The sequence below is a fragment of the Malania oleifera genome, chromosome 7, assembly GCF_029873635.1.
Source record: "Malania oleifera isolate guangnan ecotype guangnan chromosome 7, ASM2987363v1, whole genome shotgun sequence".
NCBI classification, from domain to species: Eukaryota; Viridiplantae; Streptophyta; class Magnoliopsida; order Santalales; family Ximeniaceae; genus Malania; species Malania oleifera.
The window spans coordinates 25,027,448-25,047,501 of NC_080423.1; positions in this window are offsets into that span (position 1 = coordinate 25,027,448).

The window sequence follows — 20,054 nt, forward strand, 5'->3', positions numbered from 1 at the left end:
CTTACATTGCCGGCAGTGGATGGGTAAGTTTGTTATCCAAGGAAACTTCAAAGCTGTTTGTGGTATTAGCAATATCCTGCCCTAAGTCTGCTCTGCTCCATTTAACATACAATCCTGATCCACCTATGCCTGTATATGCATTCTTACATTGCCATGTGTGCTTAGCTTTACTAAAATACTCCTATATATTTACATTACATGAAGACATTTGTGCCCCCTGTTTGTCTAGGGGTGTGGAATTTTAATGACAAAATTAACCTTCAAGAAAAAAATAAATCAATCCATATCCAGGCTCACAGCCTAACATTGAAATGGAAACCCTATGTGCCACTTTTCTTTTCCTCCATCATAGATGCCTTAGCCCTCCTTCAGTCATTGTTGTTTCGCATGGCTCCTCCCACAACCGCCATTGCTTAAGGCCTTCACTTGACTGTGCTCTGAGCTCCTGCCTCTTGACCTCTCTCCTTCCATTGGTGATTCAGGGATTCCTTGTTGATATCCTCTTCCATTCGGCAATTTGGCAATTTTTCTCTGTACAAGTCCCTGAAGTTTCACTAAATTTCCCTTCCTGAAATTTAAATTGGGATATTTTGATCCTAAGTTTCAATTTCAGCTTTACTGAGATCTCTAAGGGACTTAAATTTTCAGAATATGAAACTTCAAGTATGAGTATGTTGCAATTCAAATTAGGAAGTAAAATGCAATTCAATGAATTTCAAGGACTTACTGTGTTCTGTGTGCCTGTGTTGCAATTTTGTGAATTTGGGCTATGGCTTCATTGAAAGCAGCTATCTCTGGTGATTCAGATTGTTGAGTTGCATGATCCTGTACATTTTTTTTAGCTAATGGTTCTTTCCCGATTAATATTTTGCCATCTATGTCTGGAATCTCTTCTTCATTCATCTGACTTTGTGCATTGGCAATTGAAATTGTCGGATTGTAATGTTACTGTACACTGTAACTCTGTGATGTTGCTGTCTTGAGGTTGCTGAACCATAATATTGTTGTGTTTAGGTTGCTGGTTGTAGTTTCTAGATGTAGAACTGTAAAAGTCAGTTTTCTGCATTTCATTGTAGTGTAGAATTTATTAAAGCTGAGTGTAAAATCTGCTGGCTGGGCAGATTTGGGTTTTTGGGGATAATGCATTTGGGAATGGAGGCAAGAGCCGCCTGGTGGGATTGGGATGGAGCCTTGAACTATGCCCAAAGGCAAATCCAGGTCTGTAGGCAGGGGCGGGGTGATAAAAATGGTCATCCGGCCTACATCGCAGTAGATGGGGGGCTCATTGTGGAAAATACACTGGTCCCAACTATGACAAAGTGAGAATGGGCAAAAGGAGGTTGGGTAGTACAGGGGAGAAAGCAACAAAGGGAAAGGTTTTTCTTTCTTTTCGTTAGGGGGGCAGGGTCATCTTTCTTGCTTCTCTTTAGGTGCATTCTTCTGAGATTTATGGGGGATTTTGCTGTCCAACCTTCAAAGGGATTGGAAGGCTCAAAAGCAGCATTATTGTAAGTATTCTAGCTGATTCATGGAGGATGTCTTCCCCTCCACAGATTGTACTATGTTCCATTTTTATCAAATGGATTTTATTTTATTCTCAAGTTAGAGTTTAATTTTCTGCTACAAGGAATTTGTAGAAATGTTGTTGAATTTTGAGGAACATGCAGTGAAACATTAAAAAGTGCGAGGGATATCTTGTAAAATAAACTTAGAAGAAGAAGCTATCCCTGTTCAATTAGATTTTGGGCCTGCCATTCAAATTGGAGTATTGAACAATCTTGTGAGTCAGATCCAACAAAACCATTAAAATAGGGTAGCATAAACATTTTTGAGAGTTGTGCGCTTTTCTTTTTGCCAAGTTTCGTGGGGATTATTTTGTTGAAGCACACTTCCAGCAAGAGTCTTGCATTATTTCACATATACATAGGAAATTTTCACCGTGTATATTTGTAATTGTTGGATTGTTTCACGTTCTTGAGAATGGAGAAGCCTGTGGGATGCGTTGTTTTCTGATTGATATTCTAGTAAAGGAAGCCAGCCTGTCCAGAAGGCTGAAGCTACTGTTCCTTGGGATGAATTTTTTTTTTTGGATTACGCATCAAGTATCCACGTGTCCGTTTTATGGTTCACGTGACTAATCCTGCGCCCCTTGAAGTTGATCCCACAACTCCAAAGGAAGAGTAAATTCAGGAGTTCAAGGGCGGAAACGAGATCGGAAGGGTTTGAACACTTGATCTCATGAAAGATACTCTTGCAGCCCATACTACCACCTGAACCACATTGAAAGGTTTCCAAATGTGAATACTTTTGGGGTATCCAATCATTTACTTTTTGCATCTCTTGTATAACTAAGCACACTAGTTGGAAAATTTTCTTGTTTGTGGATTGAGAGGCTCCCAAATGTGAATACTTTTTTCGGGTATCCGATCATTTACTTCTTTTGCATCACTTATGGCTCATTTGGTTCGGCAGAATAATTATTCCTGAGAATAAACTGAAATATAATTTAAATTTTAAAAATCAAGAGAGTGGTTATTTCTTGTATATTCTTAGCATCTCTTATCGTTCGTTTGGTTTGGTGGAATAATTATTTCTTGAAATAAGATGGAATATAGTTTGAATTTTGAAAATCAAGAGAGAATTTATTTCTTGTATATTCTTAGTTATTCCATTTGACATGTAATAAGAAAGGTATAGACATCCTTACCATGAAGTTTGGGAATAATTTTTCTTTGATCATGTGGGGTCATAAAATATTTTTCATTATTATTTATTTTATAGTAACAAAATAATTTTATGTATTAGCTAATTAAAATTAACCTATTGAAACTAATATATTTCTGAGAATAAACATTCTGCAAACCAAATGTAATATTAGTAATTTGGTTTGATGAAACAAGAAGTTCAATGTTTTGGGCCATGCAAAAAAGGAGTTGTTAAAGAAAATAAGTTGATTTTCAGCGTAAAGAAAATATATATGTTTATATAATGCTTGAAATGTTTAAACTAATAGCATTTTCAGAATGGTAACCCGTTTGTTGATAGTTTTATTACTTTAAAAATAATATTAAAACAGATAAAATAATTTGCTAGGAATTTTATTTTAAATTCTTTCAAGCTCTAAATCCGTGTTATAACTAATTTTCACTTTTTCATTTTTTTCAAAAAAAAAGAAAAAAAAGAAAGAGAATTCATCTAGAAACGAGTCAACCTTGCACACAAAGGCCAAAAGAATGATTGTTTATATTATATGTGAGAATTCCACATGTAAGTTTGTCTCACATTGAAAAAATTGGGTGGATGTTAAGTACTAGGGGTGGCAAAATGGGTGGGGTGGCCGGGTCCGGACGGGTCACCAAAGGGTTGGGTCATAAAGAGGTCGATGTTAAACAGGTTACACACATGTCAATCCTAACCCGCCCATTTAATAAACGGGCGGATAACGGGTCACCCGTTTAAAAAATATAATTTACTTGTTTTAAAATTTTTTTAAAAATCCATATAAAAAGAAATTTTTTTAAATACTGGATTATATTTATTAATATCTAACTAAAAACAACATAAAATGTGAAAAAATAATACATCCCTTTAAAGAATAATTTTTTTTAAATGTATAATTAAAAAAAAAACACACACACACACACACACCTATAAAAATATTAAATATGCATAATACATGCATAAAATATTTACATATAAATCTAAATTTAAATGAGTCCCACAATATTTATATACAAAGTTAAATGTAAAATTTTTAATAAGTTCATTCATCATTCATATTTTTTTAATTCATATGCATAACACAGGAATCAAACATTCTAGTCCCACAATCAAAACATAATCTTACAAAATATAACAGTTAAATATTTACAAACAAAACTCAATTTAAATGAGTTCCATAAAAATCCACAAGATTACAATTTTCAAAAGACAACAAAAAAACTTAATTAACCATGATTGTTTGTAGAAGTTTCTCCCAAATCATTGATCAAAAGATTTTCAAATTTGACTTCTAATTGTTCAACTTCTTCACTCTCTTCATTTGGATCCACTGCAATGACAAAATAAATAGATAACAAATAAGAAACAATAACAATTGACAAAAGATATAAAAGTAAATAAAATGTAATTATTGAAAAAATATTGGAAAGCTCAAAAGAAAAATGCATACTTGCATAACCAAACAACCAATTTTGAGTTGTTATCAATGCTCCTGCATTTTCCGGCAAAAGTGACCTTCGATATTTGTTAAGAACCTGGGCTCCAATGCTGAATGCGGATTCTGATGCAACACTTGTGATAGGAATAGTAAGTACATCATGCGCCATAGGAGATAAATCAGGATATCGAAATCGATTATCTTTTCAATACCATAATACATCCATTTCAGCATGTTCCACACGATTTAGCCTAAGCTCTTCCAAATATAAATCTAATTGAGATTTTTTAGTAGCACAATATTGGCTTTCATAAAATTCAAATTCCTGTCATATATTAGAATAGAAAAATAAACAATATAAATATAAAAGATAAAAACAATATATAAAATTAGAAACAAAAAATTAGAAAATATAAATGAAGTTACCGAAATCTCATCTCTGATGAGACTGTCACTACCACCAGTACCCCCAGTAGATGGAGCAGTAGATTCCACAAAAGATTTTGATTTGTTTGCATAATCTTGGAATAGAGAGTACAACTTCTGATGAAAGAGATTTAGCTTTTGACGAGAGGTAGAAGAATCAATCTTTGAGTAACAAAAATCGACAAATTGAAACTTGTAACGAGGATCAAAAACAATTGCAAATGCCAAAATGACACCGTAACACTTCCAATATTTATCGAACTTTTCTTTCATTTTTGCAGCCATACCATTAACAATGCAGTTTGGATTTTCCATTGTTTCAAGTAAATGCAATTAAATTTTCCATATATTTGAAAAATACAAATTAGATGTAGGATAATCCAAACCCAAGAAGAGTTTTATGTCGTAAAATGGCTTCAAGAAATTTCAAATAACCTCAACTCTATTCCACTCTTTATTTGACAAACTATACTTATAATTTGCATCAAGTAAAGCATAATGAATTAAAGCCCGTTGATATATGAATGCAATCTCTATCATCATGAAAGTTGAATTCCACCTAGTTGGTACATCCAAGTGCAAACTGATTGAAGCAAGTATACCAACTTATTTAACGCATTTTTCAAACTTAAGTTTTTTGCCTTCCGAACCCTTAATGTACTTGACACTTTCTCTAATGTTATATACAACACGTTCAATCACTTTTAAGCCTTCTTGAACAATAAGATTCAAAATATGAGCACAACATCTTACATGAAAATATTCACCACCACTTACTAAAGGTGCTTGCAAAGACAATTGACTTGATAGAATATCTTGCATACTATCATTAGCAGTTGCATTATCTAATGTGATGGAAAATATTTTCCTGTCAATACCCCATTCCTTCAATACATTAAATGTTTTTTTTGACAAAACAACTCCTGAATGTGGGGGTGGCATGTGAGAAAAGTTAATCATCTTACTATGCAATACCCAATTTTCATCCACAAATGAATTGTAATACATAAATATCCTTTAGTCGTAGGAGAAGACCAACAATCAGAAGTCAAACACACTCTACCAAAAACACTCTGTAGTGTAAGTTTAAGTTTCTCCTTCTCCCTTTTATGTATTTTCAAAACATTAATCTTAGTAGTGTTCCTAGCAATTGGTTTAACATCAGGATTAAGATATTTATGCACATCTTGATTTCCTTCATGCTCAACTCATGAAAAAGAATAGCAATGTTTTATTACGGAAATTGCCATCTTCTCACGATAAACATCTTGCTTAATTTTTTTCGCATGAAATTTGGTTCTATATTCCATATGCATCTACTTCACATCATAGTTATCATGTAATGGACAACTATTAATGTGGCGTCTCAAATTTGTCGTCCCATGGGTTGAAGTATTAGCAACATATTCAGCCCCATATTTTTTACATTTTGCCTTTTGTTTTCCATCAACATCTATAGGTAACAAATAGAATTCATCCCAAGCAGCTGATTTCTTTCTATGTGATCTCTTTTTGCTAGTGCCATCATTGATAGAAGAACTTTTTTTTTTATTTCAAATTTATCTGAAGATTTGAGTAATATTGCACTCATCATCAAAACCCAAGTTTATGGTGTCCATTGTTTGCAATTTGTATTCTCCCAAAAAAAAAAAAATACTTTTTTGGATACGCTAGGTGTCCTAGGCTTACGCGCCAGACTAATTCCCTAACAAAGAGACTCCGGGAAATAGTAAAATAAACAAAATAATGAAAATATTTATGCAACAAACACAAATCTGCTTCTTTCCTGCAAGTAGATTTTTCCTAAAAGAACCACCCCAAGTCATCACCATTCACCACCTTCTTTCTCTAACACTCATTTTTTTTCCACAAAACATACACGTAAACATAAACGCAAGTAGATTTGTAGTCAATCAAATTTTCACAAGGGAAGGGAAAGATAGTCTCAGTTTTTTACAAAACTTCAATTTCCTTTCAATAATTTTGAAATGTAATAGCCAAAGGCAACATAATATGTTCATGTTCAGACATGTTCACTCTAATGTTGAACTTTTAATAATTCCCTTTCTTCCCCTTTGGCAATTGTATCTTTCATATGTACAAGAAACAAAAAATTTTCTATTAATGGAAGGATACTGTTTTATTGGCAAAGAATGACACTCATTAATAAGCAAATCAGCAATGTCATGACTCAGATTACAAATTAACAGACAAAACAACTAAAATTAATAAATAATCAGTGTGACTGGACAAGGTGTGTTTGAAGATCTTGGATATACTGATGCACTGATACTATTTTGCACTCTGGTCTTTTGTTGCATATATATCCATATATATTAAAGTTTCTAACAAACAGCTCTAAAAATTTGTTTTTAGTTCTTTTTAATAAGCAGCTTAGAGAGTTTGGGGAGAACAAAACCAGTGTGGTTTGAGTTCGAGCACTCGAGTAAAGCTAATCTCTTCTGTGCTGAAAGCCTGAAACAGTGAAACTCTTTGCTCAATCACCCTGGAAGAACACATCTTGTATTCGTGATTCATCAACGGATCTGTGAAACCCAACAAGCCAGTAACGTAACAGAGAACCCAAAAAATAAAAAAATTGTAACTCACCTCTACGACTCCACCTTTGGTCCTATGCAATATAATGGTAGATCTGCGTTTGTGGATTATAAGGGAGCTTGATCCGTGAAAGAGCTTAATCTTATCAAGGAGCAGCTAGAGGCTGGAGGTGTGAAGTGAAGTGGTCTGTGGAGCTGGGGGGACTGACGCCTGTGGCTATGGTTCGTGGAGGAGACAACGACTCGAGCTGCTCAAGGAGTGGATCATTTGCAACATGTAGCAACGCACTAGAGGAGAGGAGAGGATTAAGAGAGTGAGAACAGAGAGAAGAGCTGCAACGCGGATTAGGGTTTTTTTTTTTTTTTGTGTGGGTGGACCGTGTTAACGAGTGACGATATATAGGATCCAAATTAACGGGGTCATGTAACGACCCGAAAATCTATACCATTTTTTATATAAAATAAATTATAGGGTGAATAAATATGATACCTTCTGATTTAAATCTAACCATCAACCTAAGTAGCAGGAAGTTGAATATGTAGAACATAACCACACATATATTACAATACCAGAGTGTTTGAGTGTTCTTTACAATATACATATACCACTATTCCCAAAATACCCTTAACTGAAACTAGGTCTATACAAAAATAATCTCCCATAATGCTCACTCTACTGACAGGGCAGCACTGTAGCCCCTCTACCTGCAAGCCTGATCTGCTCGCCTAACTAGATCACCTAAAAAATGTCAATTTATTGAGATGAGACGACGCTCAATAAGACAAAATATGTTATTGCTAGTGTGTGGCAAGTGAGCTAAATGCTAGTAGAGTCTGACTTAGAAAATACCATAAATAACAAAACTGAGTCAAACTTGTAAACCTGTTGCAATATAAACCATACCCATGTTGCTTAATATAAACTGATTTTCCTGTATATATATTCATAATATTGCTAATATCTATAGATATGATCATTTTCTAAAAATTCGATCATACATATATATAATAACTGAAAAGATTCCTAAGATGGATAACTGAAAGTCATGATTTAATCCCTCATGACAGGGTTGTGGGGCCCAAAGGCGGGACCTAACCTAACTGGCTGACTAGGGTAAGTCAACTAAACTCTGATGGACAAATCGGCCCCCTCAACCCATATCTGATGGGGAGCCTATCCACAATATAGGCACGATCGATTTCTAAATACCACATACTATCTGAGTAGTGGTTGCATCTGAACTGAATATAGCTACGGTACCGTACTCTGCTTGTAACGACCCGAATTTAAAAATGAAATTTAAATAATAAGGAAAGGGAAATGGAAACCAAAACCAAAAGGAAGCCGTAGACTTCGTCGACGACATTGCATTTCAGAAAGGAAAAATAAAAAGGGGAGTTTTAGGGCTTCGTCAACGAATCCCCTATATTCGTCGACGAAGGCTTTAGAAAATTCTTTGACGAACACAAGGGCTCGTCAAAGAGAAAATACCGAGAGGGGGGTCCGAGGTAGCCTGAATTTCATCGACGAATACAGGAACTCGTCGATGAAATTTTTGAAGGAATCGTCGACGAAGAACAGGCTCGTCGACGAAATCCTGTTTTATAAGGGGGAAAAATATCATTTTGATGAAACCTCTCTCTCTCCTCTCTCTCTCTCTCGCTACGGTTCTCTCTCCCTTCTCTCTACGTTTTCGGCCCCACCAGTCATCAGATCGATGATCCTAAGTCACCACGACGCTCCTGGCGGAGTTCTCTCCAAATCTACTGGAGCGGATCGTGGGAGAAAGCTAGTTGGAAATCATCCAAAGTTGAGGTAAGGCTTTTTAAGCCATATTTGGTCTTGCGCTAATTAGAAGAAGTGTCATACGCATGAAAATACTGAAGTTTAATACTGGGGATTTTCAGTTTCGGAATATTGGTCAAGAAACCCCTCAAGTGTTAAACTTGAATGCTTTTGGGTGAAAACTTTCTACCCAATATTTGAATTTTTAGCAGTTGAGGAAAATATTGTATGCTTCGAAATACCGAACTTTAAGTCTGGGATTTTTCATTTTCAGGGTATTGAGTTAGGAACCCTGCGGGTGCGGGGCAATTTTATTAGGGGCTTTTTAGGAATCAAGTAAAGGGATAAATTAAGCTAGTTCTTTTTGTAATATGTATGTATATATTTATGACACTCGTTTTCAGGAAAAATACATATGTTATGTATATGTTTTATACTTGAGAAAACCCTGTTGAAAATAATGATATGTTGTATACGTGGAAAATTGGTTTAGTGTGGCATGAGTAGTAACGATTGTGACATACTGTTGTTCTGGGAATGTGGTGATATGGTTATTATGATGGGAAAATCGGCTTATGGGCCGAGATTTTTATGATGAGATTTTGTGTGATTTGCCGGCGTACGAGCCGTGCCATGTGATGTGAGTTGCCAGCATACAGGCCGTGCTATGTGATGAGATTTGCCGGCGTACGGGCCGTGCGATGTGATGTGATGTGATTTGCTAGTGTACAGGCTGTGCTATATGTAGCTGGTGTACGGGCCGAGCTACGATATAATGTGTAATACCGACGTACGGGCCGGTGATTTTCATGATACACTTATATATGAAAAATGGTATAATTAATGTGAAAATGAAAGATATGATATATCTCTGTATCACAATTTCAGTATATGTATATGTTATCAGAACCTGGTTGGCTTGGTTTAGGCTAGCACTTGCATGGTACCGTTGCTATGTGTCCATGGTCCTCGTGATTATGATATCTGTGTTAACGCCGCTGTATGGAGTGGTGTGAGATTGGATGGTCGATGTGGTTATGTTTGAGGAGTGTGCTGTTATCGCCCCTGGTGTACGGACCAGTCTGGTAGACCCATCGGACCTACAGACTAGACTATTGATTTGACAGTGGTCGGCCAACCATTGTCAGGTCCCGCCTTTGGGCCACACAACCTAGTCATGTGGGGGTAATACATGACAACAGACAGCTATCCTACCAGGATGTTTTTATGTTATTATTATGATATGAAATGAGTTATGTTATGAAATGCAGTATGTTCTGCCATGATTTTGATATACGTATGTTTTCCCAGATTTGTTAAACAGTATTGGATATGATATGTATGTTATATGTAGAACACGGATTACTCATGTTGCCACACACTAGTATTAGTTTATTTCCCTTACTGAGAGGTATCTCACCCCTAAAATTCATACATTTTTCAGGAGCCCCTGATAGGAGAGCGGGAAAGGCCTCGCTGAACTAGATCAGTTGTTTGCCCTCTATGGAAGGATAAGTTTTGATAGGGGTAGTATGGTTTTGTGGGAATTGTCCCTAGATTTCATTTTTGAGATGTATATATGGGAGTACAGTGACTGTAGTAACTCTGGTATATTGTGATGTATGTTATGATGAAATGAATATGATTATATATTTTCTACTGCGTAGGCTTCTGCTGTATGTTGTGTTTTATCCCTGTTACCCATGGGTCTAGGTGAATGGTGACCTGCTGAGTTGGATGTGGAATTTGTGTTATTGATATATTAAAAAATATATATATATATGTGAAAAATGAGCAAGTCGTGACACTGCTGGCTGAATATAGTCCAACAGGGTCTGATACTATATATATATATATTGGATATTTCTAAAATACTGCTTTTACCATGATTTGTAACAACTGAATAACCATGACATTATATAAACTGATCTAAATAAATTGTAATAATTGAATATCTGTGATATCTACATAACTGAATAACTGAAATATCTGATTTGTTGTACTAACTGAATGTTATGGTTTTGTGGTTTGTATATCATAGTATTCTGAAAATACTGTAAAATACAAGTTTTTGTACACATACCGATATTCTAAAAATTATATAAACCCTGTGCTGGTCTAATATTAAATTTATGTCACACAACTAAATATCAATATTATTAAGCTTTGAAAACTGTATATATGGTCTGAATAATAATTGACTAAAACATATGATTTATACTAAATCATAATAGAATTTCCTAGCATAGCATATTTCCCTTGCCTGATTCCTGCTACAATCCCCTACTGTGATGGGGCCTACACTCGCGGGGTTTCCCACTCAACACCTTGAAAACGTCATTTACCATAACAAAATATCACTATTTCTTCGACTACTACATTTCCTATAACTGCTGGAAAGCCAAATATTAAATAACAGGCCTCATCTTGAATTTGGGATAAAATCCAACTTCGTCCCACCAACGATCCACTCCTACAAATTTGGAGAGAACTTTCCCAAGAGCGTCGTGGTAGCCTCAGATCGTCGATCCGGAGAAAAACGGGGCCGGAATTGAAGAAAGAAGAGGGAAGAACCGTGGAGGAGAGAGAAAGAAAAGGTTTCGCTGATAATTCTGCACAAAAATTTGAGTTTAAGACTATTTATACTCTGGGCTTCATCGACGAGCCACGTTACCTCGTCGATGAATACCTTCTCCTCGTCGATGAAATTCAAAACCTAGAAAAGCAGTCTCTCAGTATTTCCTCGTCAACGAAATGTGCCTTCGTCGACGAGATCCTCTGTACCCTCGTCGACGAGTCCCCTGTATTCATCGACAAGGTCCTGATTAAAATCCTTAGGTTATTACATTCTCCCCCCTTTATAAAAATTTCGTCCTCGAAATTTAGTTATCCATATGTTTCCTCATCTTGTAAGATAAACGGTCTACTTATTTTATTATCTACCCTCACTTATGGTAGAGGAATACCGTGGTTACATTTCAAGTTCTGAGAGATAACATATATAAATTAAAATAAAATTCTCTCAAAACTAAAAGACCATTCATAACTAAACTATTACATGTACCTGCAAAAGAAATACTACATATTTACTTACATTTTCCTCATTATATCTGAACTTCTTGGAACAATTGTTGGTATTTCTGTCTGATCTGTTCGTCGAGCTCCTAAGAAGCCTCTTCTACTATATGATTCCTCCATAGAACCTTTACCAGAGGAATCTTCTTATTATGCAATTCCTGTTCTTTTCTATCTAGGATCTGTACTAGAGCTTCCTTGTATGCTAAAGCATCACTGAGTTCCAATTCTGGATGGCTGATAATATGGGAAGGATCTGGGACGTATTTCCTTAACATAGAAACATGAAATACGTCGTGAATCCTGAATAGAGATGGTGGTAAAACTAGTCGATAGGCAACTGACCCAATCTTCTCAAGTATCTCAAATGGGTCAATGAACCTAGGGCTCAACTTACCCTTCTTTCCAAACCTCATGATTCCCTTCAGTGGTGCTATCTTCAGAAATACATGGTTTCCCACCTCAAATTTCAATTCCCGATGGCGAGTGTCTGTGTAACTTTTCTGCTGACTCTGTGCTGCACTGATTCTATCTCGAATAAGTCAGACTTTATCATATGCCTGTTGTACTATCTCTGGCCCCAAAACTCGCCTCTCACCTAGCTCACTCCAGTATAAAGGAGAGCGGCACCTCCTATCATAAAGCACTTCATAAGGTGACATGCCTATGCTAGCATGATAGCTGTTGTTGTAAGAAAACTCCACTAGCGGCAAATTTTGTGTCCAGCTACCCCCAAAATCCAACACACACGCTCGTAGCATATCCTCAAGCACCTGGATTGTTCTTTCTATCTGACCATCTATTTGAGGATGGAAAGTGGTGCTAAATGCCAACTGAGTCCCCAAAGCCTTCTGCAAACACCCCCAAAACCGCGATGTAAAACACGGATCACGGTCTGAGACTATGGATATCGGCATTCCATGGGGTCCAACAATCTTCTGTATATAACATGTTCATAGGGTAGCTAACCTTAATGGACAGAAAATGAGCCGTTTTTGTCAACCTGTCAACAATCACCCAAATGACATTCTGACCATGCGGCGCCGGCAAAGTCCATGGATACGTGGTCCCACTTCCATTCAGGAATGAAAAGTAGCTGTAACTGTCTTGTCGGCTTCTAGTGCTCAACCTTAACCTGCTAGCACGTCAAGCACTGTTGTACAAATTCTACAATCTCCCTCTTCATGCCACTCCACTAGAAATACTCCCCCATATCCCTATACACTTTTGTACTGTTAAGATGAATAGTGTATAGATATCTGTGAGCCTCTTCTAGAATTATTCTTCTAATGCTATCATCCGCAAGTATGCACAATCTGGTACGAAATCTGAGAGCTCCGTCATCAGAAATGTTAAATTCCTCTCCTTGACCATCCTATATTCTGACTATTAGTTCCGCTAATTCTAGATCATCCCCCTAAGCGGCTTTAATTCTTTCATATAATGTAGGTTATACAACCATACTGGCAATAAACGCCTGAGGATCATCTCCCACTAACTCCACACCTAGCCTTTCCAAGTCCATTAGAATTGGGTGCTAAATTACCTCTACTAACTGTGTTGTATCTTCTGATTTTTGGTTTAGTGCATCAGCCACCACATTTGCTTTACCTGGGTGGTAACTAATGGTATAGTCGTAATCCTTAATGAGTTCTAGTCATCTCCTTTTTTGCATATTCAACTCTTTTTTTTGTAAAGAAATACTTTAGGCTCTTGTGATCAAAAAATATTTCACATTTCTCACCATATAAGTAATGCCTCCAAATCTTTAGTGCATGCACCACTGCAACCAATTGCAGATCATGAGTAGGATAGTTCTTCTCATATTCTTTCAACTGCCTAGAAGCATACGCCACCACCCTACTATGCTGCATCAGTACACAACCAAGCCTTTCAAAGACGCTCGCTGTAAATTACATAACCATCACCTCCTGATGGAATCGTCAGCACTGGTGCAGTGACGAGCCGATGCTTTAATTCCTAAAAACTCTACTCGCATTCTTCATCCCACACAAATCTAGCATTCTTCCTGGTCAAACGTGTGAGAGGTCCTGATAAGGCTGAAAACCCCTCAACGAATCGATGATAAGTACCTACTAGTCCCAAGAAACTTCTGACTTCCTGCACGTTTCTCAGCTTGGCCCAATTCATTACCAAGTCAATCTTGCTGGGATCCACTAAAATACCATCTCCTGAAATCACATGGCCCAAAAACAAAACCTTCTCAAGCTAGAACTCACACTTACTAAACTTGGCATAGAGGCTCTTTCTCCCTGAGCGTCTGCAGCACCTGTCTCAAATGTACCTCATAATCCTCTAAACTCCTCGAGTAAACTAGTATATCATCAATAAAAATCATTACAACTGGTCTATATACTGGTGAAAGATTCTATTCATCAAGTCCATGAACACACCCGGGGTATTTGTCAAATCGAATGGCATAATGAGGAATTCGTAGTGCCCATACCTGGTCCTGAAGGCTGTTTTTGCAACATCCTCTGATTTTACCCTCATTTGATGATAACCTGATCTCAGGTCAATCTTTGATTATACTCGTGTACCCTATAGCTGATCAAACAGATCGTCTACACAAGGCAGAGGATATTTATTTTTAATAGTGACTTTGTTTATTTCCTTGTAATCAATACACATTCTCATAGTATCGTCTTTCTTCTTTACGAATAACACTGGAGCTCCCCACGGTGAAACACTAGGTCGTATAAACCCCTTATTTAGAAAATCTTGCAATTGATCCTTCAATTCTCCCAATTGATTTTTATTAGAATTCACCCCTAGTAATAATGATATAACTTTTAAGTTATAGGGGATTTTCCGTGAAGTGCTTGAGGACCTAAGGTCAGTCTAAGGCTTATCTGAGCATTAAGTCATATCATGCAGAATGTATGCATTTATTACATACCAAAATATAATTAAATGCAATACAACTAAAAACAAAATGTCTTCTTCTTTTGCTCTTCACCCCATTGAATGCACCAGTTGAAGTAAACTTTAAGTCTTCTAGCTTCCATTTCCCTTTTTCCTTATGTGTGTGTTGGATAGTAAACATGTTCAAGCACTTAAAAACAAACATAAGAAATTGGTGTTTTGTCAGCATCAAAACAGGGATTGGACTCAAAAAGTCAACAACCATTCGTGATAAACTCATGAGGTACATAAGTCCAACCTGTGATGCTACCCTCATCAGTGCCCAAACATCTGAATAAATGTAGTCACCCATATGCCCACTGTATATCCCACAAACCAGTGTTATCTAACTCAAATTCTATAGCTACAACTCCACCTACAATTGTGGTACCCAGCAGTGCATAGATATTTTCCGCTAACTTCTATCCCTTCATTACCATCAAGTCGCCTTCACACACCTTCATTATCCCACTTTCAAACTTGTAACTATACCTTTCATAATCTAAAGTGCCCACTGAAATCACATTCTTCTGTAAATCTGGTACATGTCTTACAGCACATAAAGTTCTCACAACACCATCATGCATTTTAATTCTGACATTTCCTATTTCAACTATTTTGCATGAAACATTATTTCCCATTAGAACAGAACTAGAATTTACTGACCTATAGGTGTTGAACCAAATCTATTTGGTGTCATGTGATAAGAACATCACGAATCTAGGATCCAATAATCCATGAGGCTTTATAAACCCAATGATACATATAACATATCACTATCACTACTTCCTATGTCACACCCCGAACCTGCCAAGTGGGGCCCAAGGTGTGATGAGACCATTCACCGTCTCTAATACCATAATACCAATCACACAGCGAAAAATAATGAATAACTACCTCAAATAAAATACCATAGTAATATCTATACATCCCAAAAAATATATATCCATTAACTGCATATTACATCACCAACATTTAAAACATAAATTGTACATATGACTGTTCTTACAACCACCCAAAATTTTCAAAGTTCTCAACCCTATCCCCGAAGTTTTCTATACTCGATCACCTAAAGAACCTGAAAAGTTTAATAAATCGTCGAGGTGAGACACCTCTCAGTAAGGAAGGAATAGACTATAATAGTGTGTAGCAAATGAGTTTCAATATATATATATATATATATAAAATATAGTCGTTTCTTAATCCACCACAACAGAGAATACACATGCATATCCACACACACCTAAATAAATATTTATCGGTGAAAGTTCCTGAGGATAGGGAAAATTACACACCCATACATGTACATTCCTTCTGTTCTGATACTGTTTGTAACCGTACCCTTTAATCTGGGTGTGACTACAACTGATGCTGATAAAGGCACTAACCTTACTCGATAACCCTCGGACGAAGAGTTTTACTTTGCCATAAATATTTATGCAGTTAAGTTCACATACCAGTATACACACACATTCACTTTAATCACCCCACATAATCTGCAAACATATACACCACAGTTCATCCACACAGGATACAATACATTCCATTGATCTCGATACGTGGCCCACCCAAGGCAATTGCATACCTCGCAATACGTGGCCTATATAGGGCTACTGCGTACAACCCAGTATGTGGCCCACATAAGGCTACAACGTACTATCCAGTACGTGGCCCACATAGGGCTATTGCATAATACCTAGTACGTGGCCCACATAGGGCTACTGCGTAACTCTCAATATGTGGCCCACTTAGGGTAACTGCATACCTCTCAGTATGTGGCCCACATATGGCAGTTGCGTACAACCCAGTACATGGCCCACATAGGGCTACCGCGTACTTCACTGTACGTGGCCCATGTAGGGCAGCTACATATTTCACTGTATGTTTAGGTTCACAACAGACAATATTCACCCAAATAGGCAATATTTACAACCAAACATAATTTAAAACCAAACAGTATTCACCACCAAACAGTGTTGACAACCAAGCAGTATTCCCAACTAGACAATATTCACAAGCAAACAGTTTTCACAACCGAACAGTATTTACAACCCATTAATTATGAAAGGTTATTTTCATGCTACATAGTTTTTCCCCAATTATAAATTATATTCAAAAGCATCATTTTGAAAAAAGCCTAAACTGTTTAGAAAATCATACTATAAATATGCGGCTTTTATACTCAAAACTAACCAATTCAAATTTAATAAAAATTGGTATAACTTACTCCCCTTACTTGTTTTTCCAAAAAAGGCCCAAAACAAATGGGAAAGCAAAACCCTAGCTTTTTGCACTCACTAGCAAAACTAATCCGGCAACCCGAGAGAGAAGAGAGAAGTGATCCTGGAGCGAGGGTAGCTTCAGGTGTGTGTAGAAATGAGAGAGAGTCACGTGAGGAATGAGAGAGAGAGTGAGGGAAGTTCGGAGTTGAGAGAGAGAGAGAGAGAGGAAATGATTTTTCCTAAAAAAAATGAGTGAACTTTTATTTATAGGTGAGCTGCCCCACAGGAAATCGTCGATGGTTTTTCTATGCTTAAGGAAACCATCGACGGTTTAACTCTTAAAATCCCCTCAGAAGGCTAAACCATCGACAGTTTTTCTGACCACCCTGAAACCATCGACGAAAAACCTAAACTAGAGAATCCCAAGAGCCTTTTTGTAGGAAACTGTCGACGGTTTTGTTTGGGGTTCCCCAAACTATCAACGATTTTGTCCTATCCTTCACCGTTTTCTTATTTTTCCTCTCCTTTATTTATTTCCCTTTTATTTATTTATTTATTTATTTTTCGGGTTCGAGTTCAGGTTTTTACATTTTACCCCTTTACAAAATTCCATCCTTGAAATTCGTTAGTCAATATACTCTGACATGTAAACATTTGTATCACTTAAAAGCAAATGAATTTATTTGCTTATCTTAAACATAATATGTTACATGCGCCTCTAGTAGTGTCCACCTCAGTGGGGGCAAGTGTGTAGACACGTGCTGGTCCGCCGTGTGGTATCAGGTTATTCCTCCGGTTTTGATCAATAGCGGGTGTATTGCCTAGCGGCTCATGACAATCTCAAGCCATGTGACCCCTACCCTAGCATTCTCCCTAGTGCCTCCGATTACACCTAGCACAGTAGGAGGGTGTTGAGTCACCCTGATAGCCTTAATCACTCCTAACTAGCCTATGACCCCCAATATCTCTGTATCCCCTCTCAGAGACCTGTCTAAAATCTACATAGGAACCTGGAGACATGGGTCTCTTCCTCCGCTTTGACACATCTGCACTTCTCTACAGACTCAACTCTGCTACGGTGGCTTTATCCACCAGTTTTGAGAAGTCATGTATCTGCAAACATGCCACATGCTCGTGGATTCTTTGTTTCAGCCATCTTTTAAACCTCCTCTCCTTTTGGTATTCATCAAAAACCATAAAGGGAGTGAAGCGAGAAAGCCCCAAAAACCTAGCAGCGTACTGCTGGATGGTAAGGTGCCCCTGAGTCAGGTTGAAAAATTCCTTCGCCTTTGCATTTCTGGTGGTGGCGGGGAAATACTGGTGGTAGAAGACCTCCTTGAAACATCCCCAGATCGTAATCGTGGGTATTTCCTGTTGCTCTTCCAGCAGCTTCACCGCTTGCCACCATCGCTTGGCCTCTCTTGTTAGCTTGAAAGTGGCGAAAAGAACCTTTTGTTTCTAAGTGCAATCCAGCACTGTCAGCATTTTCTCCATCTCATGCACCCATGTCTTAGCCATGATTGGGTAAGTGCCACCCAAAAAATCAGAAGGTTTCAGGCGGGTGAATTGATCAATCAGACAACCCTGATTCACAGGTGGGTAGCTCAATCCCTTGGGATTCGGCCTAATCTCTTCCCTAACCTATCGAGCTAAACCTTGCAACAATTTGGATGTTTCAATATCATCCCAGTTGGAAGGTCTTAACTCATTTCCCCCCTTTAGCATCAACATCTTTACCTCTGGAATCCATTTTGTAGATAGGACAAAGGCAAATTTAGAATTTCCACATCTTACTACAACTGGCACAATTATAAAACAAAGAAACCAATTTAATATTCAAATCCTCAATTAACGTCGAACACCCAATTAACCTTAATCATCTTAACCTTCGAGTTCTAGTTCCAAGTTTCAGTCTCTCTGTTTGGAAACATCACCCCCCGAGCAAATTACCGTGGTTTTCAAAAACCGTCGACTGGTTCAGAACATCACAGAAGTCCATCAAGGGATTTCTGCCTCCAAGCTATGAAAAAAAAACTCAAATTCCTATCAATACCTTAATATATCCATTTATACCCTCATCCTAACTTGAACCTCTACTCTTGTATTAATCCATCCTAGAGTCTGCATAATTGATAACGTAAAGCTCTGATACCACTTTGTCATGCCCCGAACCCGTCAGGTGAGGCTTGGGGTGTGATGAGACCATTCACCATATCTTATACCATAATACCAATCAAGTAGCGGAAAATAATAAATAACTACCTCAAATAAAAACTAGAGAAATATCTATACATCCCAAAATATATATATATATATATATATATATATATATATATATATATATATCCATTAACTCCATATTACATCACCAACATTTAAAACATAAACTGTACATATGACTGCTTGTGCAACCAACCAAAATTTCCAAAGTTCTCAACCCTGCCCCTGGAGCTTTCTAAGCTCGATCACCTGAAGGACTTGAAAAGTTTAATAAATCGCTGGGGTGAGACACCTTTCAGTAAGGAAAGAATAAACTATAACAGTATGTAGCAGATGAGTTTCAATATATATATAGTCGTTTCTTAATCCACAACAACAGAGAATACACATGCATATCCACACATACATACATAAATATTTACCGGCGAAAGTTCCCGAGGATAGGGAAGATTACACGCCCATACATGTACCTTCCCTTTGCTCTGATACCATTTGTAACTGTACCCTTTAATCTTGGTGTGGTTACAACTGATGATGATCAAGGCACTCACCTTACTCGATAAACCCTTGGACGGAGAGTTTTACTTTGCCTTAAATATTTACACAGTTAAGTTCACATACCAGTATACACACACATTCACTTCAATCATCCCACATAGTCTGCAAACATATACACCACAGTT